The sequence below is a fragment of the Rhinoderma darwinii genome, chromosome 1, assembly GCF_050947455.1.
Source record: "Rhinoderma darwinii isolate aRhiDar2 chromosome 1, aRhiDar2.hap1, whole genome shotgun sequence".
Classification (NCBI taxonomy): domain Eukaryota; kingdom Metazoa; phylum Chordata; class Amphibia; order Anura; family Rhinodermatidae; genus Rhinoderma; species Rhinoderma darwinii.
The window spans coordinates 150,241,812-150,254,448 of record NC_134687.1 but is presented as its reverse complement, the minus strand read 5'-3'; positions in this window follow the sequence as shown (position 1 = coordinate 150,254,448).

Sequence of the window (12,637 nt, the reverse complement as noted above, 5' to 3'; positions counted from 1 at the left end):
TGTTTAGTCTGTCCGTAGGGCTCCTCGAAGCACTCTGCTAAATCCTGGGCCTATTTCTAGTCTGTCATTGTGGTTTCCCCCAACGCGCTCTGCTAAATATTTTAGACTGTCATGGAGTTTCCCCCCCCCCACGCGCTCTGCTAAATATTTTAGACTGTCATTGGGCAACCAAGTCTCTGATCCTGTCTCCTAAACAGCAGCCAAATAACTATTGTCAACAAGATCACAATTATTGCAAGTCCCTCGGTGCAGTGTACGTTAACCTACTTTATGTTGTATTTAAAAGGGATGGGTGTGATTTATAACTATCTCACTGTCTCAGGGGCCCGTGGATATTCCATAAACTTTCTAGTTACAGAGATGTTACTTAATGATCAGCAACTCATTCAGATCGGGCGTCGGAGGATTAGCCCACATACATACTCTTACTTCCGGCCAGGTGCGCCTCCTATGGGTCACAGTCTGGATATGCGAAAGTCCTAACAATCAGTTGGGCGGGGATGGTTACCCGTCACTTCTGCAAGGATCAATTTGCAACCTGATCTTAACCCCTTCGCGCTCAGGTCAGTAATAGTACGTCCTGCTAAGTAGAACGTTCGCGCTCAGGTCAGTACTATTACTGACCTGAGTAAACACGGCGCCATCTTTCCCCGGCGCATGTCTGAGCTGTGATACCTGCTGTTTCCGACAGCAGGCTATCACAGCTTAGTGTGCAGGGACCGATCGCGGTGGTCCCCGCCGATTAACCCCTTAGAAGCCGCGTTCAATAGCGATCGCGGCTTCTTAGGGGTTAAGCTGCCATCGCCGGCCTGCTACACGATAGCGGGCCGTGATGGCTACTATGGCAACCAGAATCCTAACAATGGACTCTGGCTACGCCATCGACGGAAGCCTAGTGGGTCCCGACAAAATCAGGACCCACTATGCTTGCTGTCAGCGAACAGCTGACAGCTCTAATACACTGCACTACGCATGTAGTGCAGTCAGTGGCGTAACTACCGCCGTAGCAGCAGTAGCGGCTGCTACGGGGCCCGCGGCATGAGGGGGCCCGTGTCGCCCGCCAGCACGGGCCCCCACCATGGCCGGAGGCTCCGCTAGCAGCCGCTATGGCTGCTACAGCGGGACGCCACTGATCACTACGGCAGAGCGGGGAGGTATCTCCCCGCTCTGCCACTAACTGGTTCCCGACCGCTGGCTGTATTTTTACGGCCAGCGGTCAGGGACGGGTCCTTAAAACCCGAGCCATAGACTTTCTACGGCTCGGGTTTTAACTTGCTGCCCGCGCGATCGGGCAGCTGAATGTCGGGTCTCCGGCTGTCAGTGACTGCCGGGGACCCTGAGGAGAGGATAGAAGCAGCTTTCGCTGCTTCTGGCTTCTCTGATAACTTGTACACAGCGCTGAATGCGCGCTGTGTACAGGAATAGAGACAGCAGCAGCGGCGCTGTCTCTATTCCTCCCGGTGATCATGTGACTGGTCACATGATCACCGGGTACCGTTAGTGGCAGACTGCTGCTGGGTCTTACTAGACCCAGCACAGCCCTATTAGTGACAATCGTCACTATGAGAGGGCTGATTTCACCTGTAACTGGGGCTGCTGTGCAGCTCCAGTTACAGTGGAAAAGATGGTGTAAAAGAAAGAAAACAAATATATAAAGTTCCCCAAAGGTCTTTTTTGACCTTTGAGGAACAGACCATAGTAATAAAAAAATAATAAAGTGCAAAAAAAATGTAAATAATAAATACACATAAAATACCCACCCCAAAAAAAAAACGTTCCCTCCGCCAATCATTGTTGTAACGCTAGCACTGACCCAATTACGCTAATATAGACATGTAATATATAAAAATTTACGGTAGACAATGACGATCACAAATAAAAGGTCTATTTTAGGGTAAAACTATGTTATTACCAAAAACAAATAGCTCAAACGTAAAAAAGCTTATTTTTTTACTATTATTTTGAAACTTTATGAATAAAAATTCTAAAATAGCAAAAAAGGTGTGTATAAAAACGATAAAAAAATGAAACCTGCATTGTCTACGGAAAAAAACGTCGTAAAAATCATGTCGTTAGCCCAACAAATAAAAACGTTATAGCCATTTAACTAACGTGCTAAAAATGGCTAAACGGTGTCTGGTCCTGAAGGCGCAAAATAGAGCAAAAGACATGTATCCCCCCCCCTCTCCACAGGACATGTATCCCCCCCCCCTCTCCACAGGACATGTATCCCCTCTCCACAGGATCTCCACAGGACATGTATCCCCTCTCCACAGGACATGTATCCCCTCTCCACAGGATCTCCACAGGACATGTATCCCCTCTCCACAGGACATGTATCCCCTCTCCACAGGATCTCCACAGGACATGTATCCCCTCTCCACAGGACATGTATCCCCTCTCCACAGGATCTCCACAGGACATGTATCCCCTCTCCACAGGACATCCACAGGACAGGGGATACATGCGTGATCGTTGGAAGCGATAGGGAGAACGGGGGACTGAAAGTCCCCTGAAGTTCTCCATCACAAACCTCGGACTTCCGGGGTCTGTGTCGGCAGCTCCGTAGAAATGAATGGAGCGCCGGTCGTGCTTGTGCGCATGCGTGACCAGCGCTCCTTTCATTTTTATTGAGCTGCACAGACGCCGGAAGTCAGAGGTTAGTCATGGAGAAGTTCAGGGGACTTTCAGTCCCCCGTTCTCCCTATCGCTGACAGCGATCACTCATGTATCCCCTGTCCTGTGGAGATCCTGTGGAGAGGGGATACATGTATTTTGTAGGACACACTGTAGGTCACATTTTTGTTGGGAGGGGGGACGCTGTATGGCGTTCCCTACGGGGGGGGGGGGGGGGTGGCTGTATGGCGTTCCCTACAGGGGGGGTGGCTGTATGGCGTTCCCTACAGGGGGGTGGCTGTATGGCGTTCCCTACAGGGGGGGTGGCTGTATGGCGTTCCCTACAGGGGGGGTGGCTGTATGGCGTTCCCTGCAGGGGGGGCTGTATGGTGTTCCCTACAGGGGGGCTGTATGGCGTCATCTACAGCGGGGGCTGTAAAAATGGCACTATCTACAAGGGGGGGGGGGTTGTGTGACACCCAGGGGAGGGGGGGCCCCAGTCAAAAGTTTGCTATGGGGCCCAGTCTTTCCTAGTTACGCCCCTGAGTGCAGTGTATTAGAATAGCGATCAGAGCCTCCTGCTCTCATGTCCCCTAGTGGGACAAAGTAAAAAAAGTGTGAAAAAGTAAAAAAAAGTTGTGTAAAAATAAGAAAATAAAAGATTTAAAAGTAATAAAAGTAAAAGTCCCCCTTTTTCCCTTATCAGTTCTTTATTATTAATAAAAATATATAAATAAACAAATAAACTATACATAATTGGTATTGCCGCGTCCGTAACGTCCTGAACTACAAAACGATGTCGTTATTTATCCCGCGCGGTGAACGCCGTAAGAGAAAATAATAATAAACCGTACCACAATCACAATTGTTTGGTCACTTCACCTCCCAAAAAATGGAATAAAAAGAGATCAAAAAGTCGCATGTACCTAAAAATGGTACTGATCGAAACTACAGTTCGTTACGCAAAAAATAAGTCCTCGCACGGCTTTCCTGATGGAAAAATAAAACAGTTATGGCTCTTAGAATAAGGTAACACAAAAAATAAATTATATTTTACAAAATGTATTTTATTGTGCAAACGCCATAAGACATAAAAAAAAACTATAAACATCTGGTATCGCCGTAATCGTATCGCCCCGCAGAATAAAGTGAATATGTCATTTATAGCGCACGGTGAACGCTGTAAAAAAAATTGAATAAAAAACAATAGTAAAATTGCTGTTTTTTTAGTCACCACGCCACCTAAAAATAGAATAAAAACTGATCAAAAAGCCGCATGCACCCCAAGAAAACTACAATGGATTCCTCAAGGGGTCTAGTTTCCAAAAAGGGGTCACTTTTGGGGGGTTTCCACTGTTTTAGCACCACAAGACCTCTTCAAACCGGACATGGTGCCTAATAAATTAAATTAAATTAATTAAATGTCACCTCTACTTTGCTCTAAATTCCTGTGAAACGCCTAAAGGGTTAATAAACTTTTTAAATGCTGTTGTGAATACTTTGAGGGGTCTAGTTTCTGAAATGGGGTGTTTGATAAGGGTGTCTAATATATGGGCCCCTCAAAGCAACTTCAGAACTGAGCTGGAAACTAAAAAATAAAATAAAAATGAGGCAATACTTCGCTTCTTACATTATACTGATAATGAGCCGTGCCCACCCCGAGATGACCCCAGTTTTGACCGTTTGTATAAACGGAGACCCCTATTAGACCGTTTCAGTGCCCGGTTTGCCCAAGCATACACCCCCGAGAAGTGTATTTCTAATGATGAGTCCTTGGTACATTTTAAAGGGAGGCTTCAATTCCGCCAGTACCTGCCGGGTAAGAGGGCAAGGTATGGCGTGAAGATGTATAAGCTGTGCGAGAGTGCATCAGGGTATACCTACAAATTTAGGATATATGAAGGGAAGGACACCAGTTCTCAGCCCCCAGAATGTCCCCCCTTACTGGGAGTTAATACAAAAATTGTGTGGGATTTGGTGCACCCACTGCTGGACCAGGGTTACCACCTCTACCTGGATAATTTTTATACCAGCGTCCCACTCTTCAACTGCCTCGCTTCCAGAAGTCCTGCGGCATGCGGCACTGCTAGAAGAAACCTGAGAGGCCTCCCTACGACTCTGCTTGGGCAAACACTCAGAAGGGGTGAGAGCAGGGCACAATCTAGCAGCAACATATTGTGTGTCAAGTACAAGACCAGGGAGATGCCACACCAGTACCCATGTACCTGTACGAGGTACCAGTACAGGGACCCCCAAACTAGACTGCATCCTGGACTACAATAGGTACATGGGAGGGGTGGACTTGTCAGATCAAGTCCTGAAGCCTTACAGTACTTCTGGAAGCGGGGCCACAGGCATCATACCAGGGCAACACTTTTTAGGACAAGTTCCCCAAACTGGCAAGAAGGGAAAAAGTCAAAAGAGGTGCAGAGTCTGCTATAAGAGGGGGATAAGGAAGGACACAATATATCAATGTGACGCGTGTCCCGAAAAACCAGAGCTCTGTATGAAAGAGTGTTTTCAAATTTATCATCCATCCCTTTATTTTTAATTTACCCCAGTTTTACTCGCTCTGATCCACTTCGCACAGCTTACCCCTCCTCATCTTTCCCCTCTGAGCCCTGCTGTGTGCCCAGGCAGCTGATAACAGCCACATGTAGGGTATTGCCGTACCCGGGAGAGCCAACATTACAGTTTATGGGGTGTAGGTCTCCGGTGGCACATGCTGGGCACAATATATCGGACACTGACATGGCATATATATAGAAAATTGCAAATCTCACTCTGCACCATCTGCTGCGCATTATCTTTTACACAATACCTGTGGGGTCAAAATGCTCACTACACCTCTAGATGAATTCCTTAAGGGGTGTCGTTTTTAAAACGGGGTCACTTCTCGGGGGTTTCAACTGTACTGATACCTCAGGGGCTTCTGCACACACGACTTAGCACCAGAAAATTCCCAGTAGGCCACATGGTGGTCCTTTCCTTCTGAGCCCTCCCATGGGCCCAAACGGCAGTTTATCACCACAAATAGGGTATTGCCACACTCAGGACAAATTGGGCAACAAAATGCGGTATTTTATTCCTTGTGAAAATAAGAAATTTTGAGCCAAAACTACCTCTTATTGGAAAAAATAATTATTTTTTTAATTCACAGCCCAATTCAAATAAATTCTGTGAAAAAACTGTGGGGTCTAAATGGTCACAACACCCATAAATAAATTCTTTGAGGGGTGTAGTTTCCAAAATGGGGTGACTTCTGGTGGGTTTCCATTGCTTTGATACCTTTGGGGCTCTGCAAATGCGACATGGCACCCGAAAACCAATCCAGCAAAATCTGGGCTCCAAAGAACACATAGCGCTCCTTTCCTTCTGAGGCCTCCCATGGGCCCAAACGGCAGTTTATCACCACAAATGGGGTATTGCCGCACTCAGGACAAATTGGGCAACAAATTGGGGTATTTTATTCCTTGTGAAAATAAGAAATTTTGAGCCAAAACTACCTCTTATTGGAAAAAAATTCATTTTTTTGAATTCACAGCCCAATTCAAATAAATTCTGTGAAAAAACTGTGGAGTCTAAATGGTCACAACACCCATAAATGAATTCCTTGAGGGGTGTAGTTTCCAAAATGGGGTCACTTCTGGTGGGTTTCCATTGCTTTGATACCTTTGGGGCTCTGCAAATGCGACATGGCACCCGAAAACCAATCCAGCAAAATCTCTGCTCCAAAGAACACATAGCGCTCCTTTCCTTCTAATACCTCCCATGGGCCCAAACGGCAGTTTATGGCCACAAATAGGGTATTGCCGCACTCAGGACAAATTTGGCAACAAAATGGGGTATTTTATTCGTTGTGAAAATAAGACATTTTGAGCCAAAACTACATCTTATTGGAAAAAAGTTTTTCTTTTTAAATTCACAGCCCAATTCAAATAAGTTCTGTGAAAAAACTGTGGGGTCTAAATGGTCACAACACCCATAAATAAATTCCTTGAGGGGTTTTGTTTCCAAAATGGGGTCACTTTTGGTGGGTTTCCATTGCTTTGATACCTCTGAGGCTCTGCAAATGCGACATGGCACCCGAAAACCAATACAGCAAAATCTGGACTCCAACAAACACATAGCGCTCCTTTCATTCTGAGGCCTCCCATGGGCCCAAACGGCAGTTTATCACCACAAATGGGGTATTGCCGCACTCAGGACAAATTGGGCAACAAAATGGGGCATTTTGTTCCCTGTGAAAATAAGAAATTCTGATCAAAAATGACATCTTATTGGAAAAATTGTCATTCTTTTAATTTCACAGCCCAATTCAAATACGCGCTGTGAAAAAACTACGGGGTCAAAATGGTAACAATAACCATAAATTAATTCCTTGAGGGGTGCAGTTTCCAAAATGGGGTCAGTTTTGGGGGATTCCTACTGTTTTGGCACCTCAACACCTCTCCAAACCTGGCATGCTGCCTAAAATATATGGTAATAAAAAAGCACCACCAAAATGCACTAGGTGCTTCTTTGCTTCTGGGGCTTGTGTTTTATTCCACGAGCGCACTAGAGCCACATGTGGGACATTTCTAAAAACTGAAGAATCTGGACAATACATATTTAGTTGTGTTTCTCTGGTAAAACCTTCTTTGTTACAGAAAAAAAATAGAATAAAATTGAAATTCAGAAATAAAAACGAAATTTGCAAATTTCACCTCCACTTTGCTTTAATTCCTGTGAAATGCCTGAAGGGTTAAAAAACTTTCTAAATGCTGTTTTGAATACTTTGAGGGGTCTAGTTTTTAAAATGGGGTGCTTTATGGGGGTTTCTAATACATAGGCCCCTCAAAGCCACTTCAGAACTGAACAGGTACCTTAAAAAAAAGGCTTTTGAAATTTTCTTAAAAATATGAGAAATTGCTGTTTATGTTCTAAGCCTTGTAACGTCCAAGAAAAATAAAATAATGTTCTAAAACGATGCTAATCTAAAGTAGACATATGTGAAATGTGAACTAGTAACTATTTTGGGTGGTATAACCGTCTGTTTTTCAAGCAGATGCATTTAAATTCTGAAAAATGCTATTTTTTCTAAATTTTCTCTAAATTTTGCAATTTTTCTCAAATAAAGACTGAATATATCGACCAAATTTTACCACGAACATGAAGCCCAAAGTGTCACGAGAAAACAATCTCGGAATCGCTTGCATAGGTTTAAGCATTCCGACGTTATTACCACATAAAGTGAAATATGTCAGATTTGAAAAATGGGCTCTGAGCCTTAAGGCCCAAACTAGGCTGCGTCCTTAAGGGGTTAATACATACAAAACCCAGGGGCCGGAGGGAACACTTCGTACAGGCTGTTTAGTGTTATCTCGGTATTTGGTTGTTTCTGTATGTTTTGGGATCAGAAAACAAACGCTCCCTTATCTCAGCCTCTCACAGATACACTCACAGAATCATTTCTACTCACACACCTATTCCTAGAATTCATACATACAACTCATAGACAAATGGTGTTCATTGTTCCCAAATAGTCAAAAGAGACAATACCTGGACGGCAGCTAAAACAAGAGAGAAGTGCACAGTAAGAATAACATTTCTTACTCACCGGTTTTGTGTGCAGTTCTCCGTTATCTTAGCCGTCATCCACCTTCGATTGTCGCCTTCGATCTGTGTTGAGAATCCCGGACAAGAGCCCCCAAGTAATGTCGCTGCAGAATTTAGTATGTCCGTTAACGTTGGACATTATCTGCATTTGTCTATGAGCTCCAAATTAGTGAATGCTCTCTCAATGGTGGATCTGAGAGAGGCCGGCCGGAGAGAGACCATGACACGCAGCTTCAGTGTTCAAATGATCTCTGCCCTAGGGGGCGGATCCATCTTTATTTATAGGAAAATGAGAGTAGGTGGTAACCTCATACTTGCAAACATAAACATTCTATATATGGTAATATCCCAAAACTCCACATATGGTATAATGACAGGAAAGGTGTAGGCTTTGGTTTCAGCCAATCATCTACAATATGATAATGACTCTGATTCAGCCAATAAGAATTATTATTTCAATGCATTATAATAATTCTTCACCCTCCAAGCCCCAGGTGGCCTGAACCTTGTCCCATGGGAAGGACACACATCTCAGATACACAAGTTAATTTGTCTCTACTTCTTATCTCACTAGAGAATGGAGACTGCAGATAAGTTTAAATTAATTAAACAGAGGGCTTCTTCCAAGGCTGACTTATGGTAAACAGTCATTGTCCATTCGGCCAAGGCTATTTGATCTGCTCCTTAAAAGAGTAATAAAACATTCAATTCAAGAACACACAACATAGAATTGCTTCAGGACATCTGCTGACATTTACTTTTTACTTATTAACCTCAAGATGGCTCCTTCAGGTAAAAAGATAGATTCCAATGATCCAAAATGGATGCCTACCATACAAGATGGAGTCCATGCAAAATGTTATCTTTGAAACCTATTCTAATCACTTTCACAAAAGCAATATATGTTCACACATATAAAGATAATTAAAAATATTTTTGACAGCAGTGTGAGCTGTAAATACGGCCCTGCTAAGGACGCAGATACTATTGAACACTATAGCAGAGCAGGGAGGTATCTCCCTGCTCTGTGATCTACTAGACTGGTGGTTCCCAACATGAGGTTCCCATGAGAACCCTCCAGGGGTGCCGCGACACTCCTCTGGACAACTGCCACGGACGTGCTTTCTCTCCTCATAGCGCAAAGTGGATGTGAGGAGTAGGAGGAGATTTTTTTGCAGAACCCCTGTAGATAGCACCCCCCGACTAAATGGACAGAGACGTCAGGGGCTTCTCCTGGAGTGGAATCCCCGGTCACAGCGTCGGCAACGCTGTGGACAGGGATTCCGCTTCAGGAGTTAGTTGCCCGATGTCACTGTTCATATATGGACAGAGACATCAAGCACTCCGTCAAGGAGCTGAATCCCCAGCCACAGGGAGCTACAGTGGCGATATCTACAGGAAGGGAGTGCTACCTACAAGGGTGTGTGTGGCACTACCTACAAGGGGGCTGTGCGGCAAGGGGGGGATTTGTGGCACTACTTACTAGGGATGCACAATGCATCGAAACTTCGATACTGTGCATCCCCAAATGGTTCGAGCCACACCGGTAAGTATAGTAATACATGATGAATGAGAGTGGGGCTGCAGCTGTGTAATACAGCCATTGCCCCGCTCCTGAGTCCTGACAAGAGCGTGCCGCAAGGATGATGCGATGCGGCCAGCGCTGCACTAATGAGCGGCGGCACTGAAAACAGAACATGGCGGCTGCACTGCAAAACACCCCCATGTTCTGTCTTCGGTGTCTGCGCCGCCGCTCATTAGTGCAGCACCGGCCGCATTACCTCATGCTGACCGCGCACGCACTTCTGTCAGGAGCGGGGCAATGACTGTATTACACAGCCGCAGCCCCGCTCTATAACGGCGGAGATCAGAGAAACCGCTCATCTCCGCCGCTATTCTCCTGAATGCTGTGATCAAAGCTGACTGCAGCATTCAGGGGAAAGTGAGGAGGGGGGATGCCCCTGGATCGCGTCACAGGAAATTCCTGTGACGCGATTGAGGGCCATACCATATACAGGCAGACAGCCCAGGGTCCATTGAAGGACCCCAGGGCTGTCTTACCATATTTCCTGTTGTTAGGGCATACTTAGGTATGTCCTAACAACTGCCTGTGTACTATCCGTATACAGGCTAATGTACTGGCATATATCTGATATACAGTGAAGGAAATAAGTATTTGATCCCTTGCTGATTTTGTAAGTTTGCCCACTGTCAAAGACATGAACAGTCTAGAAATTTTAGGCTAGGTTAATTTTACCAGTGAGAGATAGATTATATAAAAAAAAAAATAAAAAATCACATTGTCAAAATTATATATATTTATTTGCATTGTGCACAGAGAAATAAGTATTTGATCCCTTTGGCAAACAAGACTTAATACTTGGTGGCAAAACCCTTGTTGGCACGCACAGCAGTCAGACATTTTTAGTAGTTGATGATGAGGTTTGCACACATGTTAGATGGAATTTTGGCCCACTCCTCTTTGCAGATCATCTGTAAATCATTAAGATTTCGAGGCTGTCGCTTGGCAACTCGGATCTTCAGCTCCCTCCATAAGTTTTCGATGGGATTAAGGTCTGGAGACTGGCTAGGCCACTCCATGACCTTAATGTGCTTCTTTTTGAGCCACTCCTTTGTTGCCTTGGCTGTATGTTTCGGGTAATTGTCGTGCTGGAAGACCCAGCCACGAGCCATTTTTAATGTCCTGGTGGAGGGAAGGAGGTTGTCACTCCGGATTTGACAGTACATGGCTCCATCCATTCTCCCATTGATGCGGTGAAGTAGTCCTGTGCCCGTAGCAGAGAAACACCCCCAAAACATAATGTTTCCACCTCCATGCTTGACAGTGGGGACGGTGTTCTTTGGGTCATAGGCAGCATTTCTCTTCCTCCTAAAACGGCGAGTTGAGTTAATGCCAAGGAGCTCAATTTTAGTCTCATCTGACCACAGCACCTTCTCAGAATCATCCAGATGTTCATTTGCAAACTTCAGACGGGCCTGTACATGTGCCTTCTTGAGCAGGGGGACCTTGCGGGCACTGCAGGATTTTAATCCATTACGGCGTAATGTGTTACCAATGGTTTTCTTGGTGACTGTGGTCCCAGCTGCCTTGAGATCATTAACAAGTTCCCCCCGTGTAGTTTTCGGCTGAGCTCTCACCTTCCTCAGGATCAAGGATACCCCACGAGGTGAGATTTTGCATGGAGCCCCAGATCGATGTCGATTGACAGTCATTTTGTATGTCTTCCATTTTCTTACTATTGCACCAACAGTTGTCTCCTTCTCACCCAGCGTCTTACTTATGGTTTTGTAGCCCATTCCAGCCTTGTGCAGGTCTATGATCTTGTCCCTGACATCGTTAGAAAGCTCTTTGGTCTTGCCCATGTTGTAGAGGTTAGAGTCAGACTGATTAATTGAGTCTGTGGACAGGAGTCTTTTATACAGGTGACCATGTAAGACAGCTGTCTATAATGCAGGCACCAAGTTGATTTGGAGCGTGTAACTGGTCTGGAGGAGGCTGAACTCTTAATGGTTGGTAGGGGATAAAATACTTATTTCTCTGTGCACAATGCAAATAAATATATATAAATTTGACAATGTGATTTTCTGTTTTTTTTTTAAATATAATCTATCTCACTGGTAAAATTAACCTTGCCTAAAAATTCTATACTGTTCATGACTTTGACAGTGGGCAAACGTACAAAATCAGCAAGGGATCAAATACTTATTTCCTCCACTGTATGCCAGTATATTAAAGTTTAAAAATAAAGTAAAAACATAATGTTAAATTTAAAAAAATACACATACGGCTTTTTTTTTTTTACAATAAAAATTAAAATAAGTCTCAATATATAAAATATACACACATTCGGTATCGTGGCGGCCGTAATAACCTGCACAACAATTTTTTGCGTAATTTATGATGTGTACGCTGTAAAAAAAAACTAAAAAAAAACTTTTCACTTATTAATGTAAGGCACGAGGTGCGATGATGAATTTAACCTCCATGTGCCTCAAATTAATAGTAATTAACCCCATCATGTACCTCACACATTAACCCATTATGACTGAGAAACATGATGGGATTAATTACTATTAATGTGAGGCAAATGGAGGTTAAATTCAGCATCACACCACGCGCCTCACATCAGAAAATGGAAGAACTTTTTTTTATTACTGTTGGCAAAGTATCGTTTTGGTATCGAAATTGCAATACTACACGAAGTATCGGTATTGAAGTCCAAATTCAGGTGCCGTGACATCCCTACTACCTACAAAGGGGCTGTGTTGCACGACCTACAGGGGGCTGTGTGGCATGACCTACAGGGGGCTGTGTGGCACGAACTACAAGGGGGCTGTGTGGCACGACCTACAAGGGGGCTGTGTGGCACGACCTACAAGGGGCTGTGTGGTACTATCTACA